This window comes from Lactuca serriola, chromosome 3 (assembly GCF_051521515.1).
Source record: "Lactuca serriola cultivar US96UC23 chromosome 3, Lser_US96UC23_V15, whole genome shotgun sequence".
NCBI classification, from domain to species: domain Eukaryota; kingdom Viridiplantae; phylum Streptophyta; class Magnoliopsida; order Asterales; family Asteraceae; genus Lactuca; species Lactuca serriola.
In genome coordinates this window covers 254,982,465-254,991,949 of record NC_136410.1, presented here as the reverse complement: position 1 = coordinate 254,991,949, position 9,485 = coordinate 254,982,465, and the positions used below count along the sequence as shown (strand labels likewise).

Below are 9,485 nucleotides of genomic sequence, written 5' to 3'. Positions count from 1 at the left end.
TATATATATATATATATATATATATATATATAATGTTTATTCACGTGGGTTTTTGAGAGGATGTCATATTTATATTGTTTTGATGTATGATGATATATATTCTTGTAACAGAATTTTCGCCAACAGATCTCGGTAGTTTTCTAATAAATACCAAATCAAGTGTGTGTTGACTGAATCCTAACTCCTACGAGTACGAAGAATACCAAACAAATAAATGTTATTTTAATGGGAAGAAAATTGAGAACGAGAGAGGCGAAGATATAAGATTAAAAAGAAAGTTCTTTTGTGTTCTTGAAATTTTGCATCCTTCGCACAGGGTTGAACGCTAACGTCATTTCGCTCTCACAGCTGTGTGCTTCTTGGTATGTTCAGTTTCATTATTATTATCATGTTTTTGCGTAAGTCTCCTTTCATGACTTTGATCACTTTCCAATAAATCATTTTCTGCAATAGTACACCTTAAAGTTTAATTACTGACATGATGATTGGAATCTGAATTATATAGTTTCATTATGATGGACTATATATTGTCTTAGTTATTGTGGTTATTGAACGTGTCAAAGGGAAAATCTCTTAATCTTTATTTGATATAGCTGCACATAAGATAATCGATCATGTTATTGGTTTCCATACGTGTTGGTTAATATAGAGTGTTTGGAATTACTTTTTTGAATTCTTTATTGATTTATTATGGTTTAACACCCATAATAAGGACTTAAGGAGTTTTTGGTGTTTAGATAAAAAGATTTCATAAACACTTGTTGATTTAAATTATGAATTTTTGATAAGTCGGTTTCACTTGCTTAAGGAATTTTTGACAAGCTAATTTATTATCCTTCCTAACAAATCAAAATATTTTTACCGTCCTTTTCTCCTTCATTAGAACAAATGTTATTTACAAATGTTATTTTCTAGAATCATTGAATTTTTTATTTTCCACTTGACATTTTATTATATTTTTTCATTTTATTAAATTAAAATTCCACATTTAATATGTAAATTTGTAATATATATATATATATATATATATATATATATATATATATATATATATTACAATCTTGCTAATTTTAATAATTCAAAAATTTTCTCATTTTTCTTATAAAGTCAAATTTCTCAAATTCGTAAAATTTCATATTTAACTTTTAATAATAAATCCATTAATATATGTGTTTCACACCTAATTATATAGAAAATAAGAGTTTGTCAAACATTAAAACATAACTTATCAATTTATTTAAATTTGATATCGGATAATTTAATTCAAACATTTTTTTTTAAATTCAATTTTTACACCGGATAAATAATAAACACTTTTATAAATAAACATAAGTTGTTTTAAATAAGCAATCTCAAATATTATAGAGATGGGTAGCCTAAAGTTAGTCATCTTCTTAGTTAATTTATGTAGTTATTTATTTATTTATTATTATTTTTTTGTGATGTTTTGAAGTCTATTTAACTATTTATGATTCAGTGCCGGTGTTCTTCTATTTAGTTGGTTTCTAATTTTGATAATAATTTATTTATTTATTTTTTTGTATTTGTATATATACCATTTGTTATCGTTTTTTTTTCTTAGTGCCAGAGTGATATATTATTTATATATGTGATACAAACCTACAAAAAAATAAAAAGTTAAGTTTTAGAATTTTTGAAGTTAAATCGTTTATAAAATAGTTACCCTTATGTTTCTAAAAAGTTAATAATTTTATAAAGTGTGAATTACTAAAATCATTCATATGGTTTGGTCAAAATGATATGTTTGGTCATTAATTTTGATTTTGCACTTAGATCATCTATGTGGTTTGATTTTGTTGTGTTTTTCGTACATATGGTTTGGTTCAAATTGCACATTTGGTCTCTAACTCTATATATGTAAAGGATGAAAAACACAACAAAATCAAACCAAATAGACGATTGGAGTGCAAAAAAAATTAGGGATCAAACGTTTAATTTTGACAAAACCATAGAGACGATTTCAGTAATTTACCTTATATAAATGCAAAGACCAAATCTAAGTTATTGTAACCTTGGGTATAGGGATGAGCAAAAGGACTGAACCGGCCGAAACCGGACCCGACCTGGGAACCGGTTTCGGCCAAAATCAGGAACCGAACTGGCTCGACGGTTCTACCGGTTCCCAGTTCCTACCGGTTCTTGTCATGTCTTCAAATGTTGGAATCGGTCCTCGAAAAATAGCATCATACAGTTCCGGTTATATCGGTTTCGGCTCCTACCGGTTCCCGGTATCAAAAATCCACAAAAATAACGTCCCGGTCCCGGCCCGACCGGTTCCATCGGGTTCTGGTTCCGGTGTCGGTTTCAGTTCCGGTACCGATTCCGTCCGGTTCCCCGGTCCATATGCTCATCCCTACTTGGGTAGAAAAGTAAGAAATGCTAGGCACAACCTAAAGGCGAAGCTATCCTGCACACCTTAATCAAGCTCGATTAATAAGTCAAGAGTTATAGTTCCTAATGCATTCGACATACTAGTATGTGATGGTACTTAAATCTCACTAGATAAATCCATAAGCAATGTGGTTTAAGGCATATATATATATATATATATATATATATATATATATATATATATATATATATATATATATATAATTTTTTTTTCTGTAAGCAAGGAAGTTCTCACCATAATCATCTACAAGGCTACAGCTAAGCAATAAACCCCGCACAAAAATCACTTTTTAATGAGAAATAAAGGCCTCACTAAAATCAGATGAGCAGTTAATAAAGATAGCTCTCACCAAAATCACCTTTAAATACAATAACCAATGGAATTGACCAAATGATCAACATATTTCAGTATAAACATTTTACAAAATTTATGTTTGGCAAGTAGCTTACATTCCTCTATAAATTTAAATGGTCTATATTTGCAAATTGTACACCTTATAGATTTAGGTAAAAACACCAAATAAGCCCCCTAATCTAATCCAATATGATTCTAATACCTGATTAATGACTTTTAATGAATCAATCTGAACATAATACATCAGAACTAAGTTCTAAACACATAAATAATAATTTATTAACATTAAATTTAAATCAAATCCTTGATTAATTACTAGACTCTAGTAGAAAACAAATCAAGTTTCATTTCACTAAAGAGCAACCTCTATTGAGTTTCCTCAACTCAAAAAACATAGTCAGAAACTTTTATCTATATATTTTATAACATTGAATTTCTTTACTAATTCCACTTGTGAAAATCAAAGCATGATTGTACTCAAATGAACTCAAAACACTGTAATTATCACCTACTTTGACTAATAGAATTGATTTTCTTCAGTTGAATCTTCACAAGGTATTAAGATATGGATAATAACTAATGAAACACACCAAATCATAAACTCCTAAGTGAACACTAATAGAACAAGGAGACCTTAGGAGGATTACTTTAGTTAGATGAAGATTAACTTAAGCTAAATTCTCCTTCAGTTGTACATAACAAACTTGAACTGCAAAAGTCTCCCAAATTCATCAAATGAAATTGTGGGAGCTGATCTACCTTAGGAGCCATATTAACCGTAATCAACGGAAACGACTACCAAAAACCAATACCAACAAATACTAACCAAATAAACACAACTTCGAACAACAATCTAAACAAACAAAAAGAAATCTCTAAGAAAAAAAGATCGATGAAAAGTACAAAGGTGATTAACATTGCGAAAAGATGAACAGTACCGAATCGATGAATTATGTCAAATGATGTATAGTACCGAGTTGATGAACAATATCATTTTTTTCTCTTCTAAACTTTCAATGAACAATATCAAATCGACCTACAAAAATAATTTGAATAAGATTGAACTTTTATCCTATGTAAAGTAATAATAATTTAAAAAGAAAACAGTTATGGTTTCATATTTAAAAGAAAATTGTTTATACAAACAAAAGAAAATACAACTATAAATAGGAAAACTATCTAGGATTTACCTAGCTAGTTTGGCTAAGTAAATACCCAAACTTAGATAAGCCTAATATGTTTATTAGTCTAACAAGAACAAGCACTCACATCAGCATGATGTAAGTATAGTTTTCATCAAAATTAGAAGATTAACATCCGTAAGTTCATAAAGAATGCTCCTCCGGGTCACTCAAAATATTTAGCAGCGGAGACACATGGGTAAGATCGAATTGGTTGGTTTCAAAGATAAAACTCTCATAGTTCTGATAGACGATGTTACCTTAGATATACGAGTAAATTACAATTTTCATCCTCATAGTGTAATTTTTGGTTTGGTCCATGGGAATAATGGTCGTATTTACAAAACTTAACAGTTTTAATTATTAGATTTAACTATTTAGGAACCAATACAACATCAACTATAGTAAATCAAAGTTTTTTTTTTGCTACAAGTCAAATTCTAATTTAATTTGTCAAATGTCATTTTGTGGTTATTTTGAATTACTTTTTTTTCCACATTTATTTTATGAGTTTTTTATTTTATTAAATTCAACATAATATTTTAATATAATAATAGCAATAAACATAGTAATTAATGGATATCAATTTCATTAATGAGCTTACCTTTTAATTTCAAAATTCTCAAATTAAATAATTAATGTTCATTAGTTTTTTTTGTTTATTTATTTAAATTATTTGTTTAAATTAAAAAAAACATTTCAATTATAATTATTCATTTTTTTTATTTTCATATAAATTCAAAGTTCTCAAATATTTTGATTTTTATATTCAATTTTTTTTTTTAAATTAACTCATTCTATACATGGGTCTCACAACTATGAATGAAACCATACGTATTATCTATTAACAGAGCAATTATTTCAAAAATTGGACACAATATTAAATGTGACGTATATATGATAAAAGAATGAATAGGAATAAAATATAAAAGAATGTTTAATTTTTTTTTTGTGGTTTCAATTTGTTGTGGCGATGTGTCGTGGATCACTAAATCTGATGGTTGAATTATTATACATTTTTAGTGTTAGTGTGAGACTAGTCTATATGGTAAGGCTTTGGTGGAGGTCCTAAATAAAGTACTAAATTCTTCTACTAAATTGATGATACTTTATTAGAGCCTAATACAAAAATTGCCTAAAAGCTTTTTGAATATCAATGCAACAAATCTTAAAAGTTGAATAGAACCCATAATTCCACCATATAGGAACCATTTTATCTCTTTTTCCTTATAATATCTATTTGTTGTTCCACTCTTCCGAACTATTCTCTTTCCTTCCACCAACTTAAGATATACATCAGATTTGGTTTTTCAACCTTTATTCTTTATTTGTTCTATAACCATTATCTTAAAATTAGAATTTTTTCTATATAAGGTTAGGATTAATTATTTAAAAGACTTAACATTTTGGGTTTATGTGGTTAAACATATATTAAAAAAATCACTTTTATTTTCCTATTTTTTTGTTTTTTAATTGTTTATTGTGTTTGTAAGTATTTAAACAAATAATTATATAACGAAATTTCATAAAATGGTCTTCATGGTTTCCAAAATATAATGACTTTTGAATAATACTGGACAATATTATACAATAACTTTCATGGTTTTAAAATTAGGCATGACTGGTCCTTATTTGTAAGTCTATTAGAAATCAGACGTTAAATCTAAGTAAATGATTAAAATGTCCTTTATTTTTTCTGATGGCGATGACCGGGTTTGACCTGTTAGGTTACTTGGTAAATTGGACCCAACCGATTTAGCTAGGACTAATTACATAAATTAAGTTTAAGTTTTATCTTGTTTTAAGTTTTAAGGACATGTGCTTATCTGGTTGTTTGTTGCCTAAGTTTTAGGAGTTTTTTTTTTGCTTGGTATTTATCTTTGGATTGGAAAACACGTCAAAAACTCAGTTGTTGATTTTCTGGAATGAATTTTGTTTCCTAGGAAAACTTTGCTCGATTTTCTTGTTCTACTATTAGTCACTAGAAATCGACATCAGTTGGTATCAGAGCATAGAGCTCATTAGTTATCCATGACACACAACGGACGAGGACCTTGACAACAGTCCCGTAGAAATGTCGACAGAGGCAACGAAGACAATTTGCGAGATCCACATGACATTGAGGAAATTGCTCGGTTACAACAACAAGTCTAGGGCTTGGAATTGCAACATGAAGAACTTGCTGAGGAGACAGAGACGGGCACTGGAATCTGGGATGACGGTGTTGAGTTTGGCAACCCATTTGGTCAGAGACGACCTTGACGAGAGACACAAGCAACAGACCCAATTTGTAGCCTTGGGGTTAAGATTGAAATTCCCAATTTCAATGGGAGGGCTCAAGTAGACGAGTTTATCGATTGGCTTAGCACAGTTGAATGTGTTTTCAACTAAAAGATATCCCCGATAATCTGAAGGTAAAAATCGTGGCCCTTTACCTTAGAAAATATGCTTCGTTATGGTGGGATCATGTCAGGAAAAAGAGGTTCAGGAAAGAAGATCGAAAGTTGAGACATGGGTTAAAATGCAGAAACTGTTGTGCAAGAAATTTCTTCTAACAAATCATCGACAAGAGGCCTTCTTAGAGTACCATAACTTGTCCCAACGGTCGTCTACCGTTGAGAAGTTCATTAACAAATTTGACAGATTACAAATGCGGTGTCGAACCGAAGAACATGAGGGGTAGGTTATTGCCAGGTTCTTGGGAGGATTAAGGTCTGAGATCTCTAGTGTTGTGCAACTCCAGCAGTAGTGGACCCTCACCGATGTGTGTAGCCTATCCCTAAAGGTTGAGAAACAACTCAAAGGGAAAAATAAAATCGTTTGTTCTAAATGGGGCACCACCAAAACTGATGTTTTTCGATCTCCACCAAATTTCTCACCCGTGAGTGGAAGTAAGCCCTGCGCAATCAAGGCTGAGGTTTCCTGTGGACCAGTTACTATTGGGATTTATGTACTCTAACATCCCTATCGTGCACATACAACCCTGATGCTTTGGATCTAAGTTTTCTCTAGTTATACATGCAATAAAATTATCCAAAACATGAAGCCTACAACTAACATACAATTTGATATTTGAAACATAAAAACTAGTTGGAAGAATATCTCTTCGTTGTAGCATGTAGAATTTGGCCTTTCAAGAGCTTAGAACCTCAAGTGTGATGCCTCAAACGGTTCACAAGACACCATGAACAAAAGATGAATATGAGAGAAACGTTATGAAGCTCAAATCGGCTAGGCTTACACCTTAGGAGTCTTTTGGGGCCGATTTTGCAAGCTTAGGGGTTATATATATAGTTTGGAATTCCTAGGGTTTCAACTTGTAAACCCTAATTCCCCTGGGCTTTTAATCCAATAACTCATTAGCCTTATGGACTAAAACTTCATGAACTTTCACATAAACTTAGTCCATCACTAATCAATCATGGATCATTGGCCCAAACTATATGTATCACTGATTTACATAATCAGTCACCGTTAATTTAATTAGTCTCTTTTGATCAGTAAATTAATTCCAAATTAATTCTTGATCAATCCTAATTAAATAACATGATTCCTCAATTAATATATTATACTTATAACATATTAATAAATCACAAATAACCTCTTTCTCAAATATCCATCCTATCAAATTGTTTTGGTGAATGCAACCCGAAATAGACCATGCTACTCTCGGGTCAAGTACATACCGATTATAGTTATGGGCTTAGACACCTAATCCAACAGTCTGCCACTTGGATACGTCTAATAACTATAACTGCAAGTACGACTTAAACACCGACTAGCGATCGTAGCTCTCAAAAAGCCGTTGTCGAACTCTGACGCGTACATTAGATAAGGGATCATATATACCTCCATTCTACAAGATATCGTATGAACTGAGACATGGATTATAATCATTCTCTCTGTTCATTTTTTGTTTCCCGATTTCCGATTTATGACGACTGACTATTTGAACAAATCAAATCAGTCGAGGCTTGGCCAAGCGCTTAGGGTTGTGATCACTAAATCATCGAGGGGCCTACATATATCGCTTTTATCTCTCTTAGGGTAAAAGGAACAGATAAACTTCAAATCATATGCTTGCTCTATTTACTCATCAAATCACACATAACAATACGTTTTATAACACCAAGTTACTGGTGCGTTTATATATAATCAATGTGCAACCGACTTGTAAACTGCAACTATATGTCTCTGTTTCAAGAATATAAGATATTATCGTCTCACAATCATCCGTGATGAAATCCATGAAGTGATTCAGATGAGCGTAGGTTTAATCTAACACTCAAATCTTATTACAGGAGTACTCATGAACACTGCAACAAACTTTGCTATGTCTAAACACTTTAGACAATCTACAGTCAGATTCATGATAGTCTTGCCTCAATACCTACTTTCAAAGTACGATCGACTGTGGATGGTTTGAATAATATTATTATTCAGGAAGTCAAAACATGCGAAGTGAAACACAGAATAATCGAATCCAATATGGTCTCAAAACTTTTGAATATAAATAAAACACATTTTATTTAATCACCATATTGATTACACATCATTCATTGTATAATGTTTAGATTAATCAACTTAATACTTGAACTAAAACAATAGTTATCCATGCTCCAAGCATGCACACTATGTTTATATATGGTCTTTACTTTGTGAAATAGATTAATTGAAAACATTTCAATGATGCTCATTTCACAATTCCCAATCCTTATTACTTAGTGTAAGAATACGTAATTCTTGCCACTATAAGAATGTGTTAGATTCTAAACTATCATGTAATGTATCTTTTGTAATGTCGAGGTATCAAAGTCACAGAGACTTTGCCAACGATATTACAAAACTTTCCACTGGAGATTGATAACAAACAATCCCAAGGAAGCGAAGTCTGAAATTCAAAGTACATTCCTTTGAACATCCTTCTTGCATAAAAGTTTCTAACCTACACATAGATTCTTAATATCCAACTCCCATTATCAAAACATTTCCATATTTTCCATATGACAATGCTTTATTAATAGAATTCTGTCTACTCATAATAATGTCAATATGGTCCATACATCACTATACTTCCAACTGTCCTTAAGTAACCAATCCTTAGCGAACCTTAGTTCGTCCTTGACAATTGTTTAACCATTTTATTCGTATTCGGTTCTAGTCCTTTTTCCCTCTTAATGCCCTAGGCATTTGGAAAATTAGAACTCGTGAATATTATAGCATATGCAATATGAGACAAGATTCATAATGTCTTACATAAAGACATGATATTTGACCAGTCTTTTGCTATAATATTTCCATACGTAGAATTTCCTATGTTGAATCACTTCAACATGGTTTCATATATGCTCATGACTAAGCTTGATTAATACTTCAATCTAAACTTTTAGATTCAAAATAATGTATAAGTATCCTCTCCCTTACTACAACGAAACAATTTTTCAAATTTTGCTACTTTGCAAAATTCTTAACCTTTGTTTCCTATAACCAGTATTGATAGCTTGCAACACTTCACATAATAATCATGCTCCCACTAG

General features: G+C 31.0%; 1 protein-coding gene across 1 annotated transcript in view; it reads left to right on the top strand.

The window, feature by feature from the left end:
- Positions 1-230: 230 nt before the first annotated feature.
- The window catches only part of LOC145093899 (WAT1-related protein At4g08300-like), a 47,413-nt gene continuing 38,158 nt past the window's right edge, over positions 231-9,485 (top strand). Inside the window, exon 1 of the mRNA XM_079032142.1 lies at positions 231-362. The gene's annotated coding sequence lies outside the window, so the exon portion shown is untranslated. The remainder of the gene's footprint in view (positions 363-9,485) is intronic.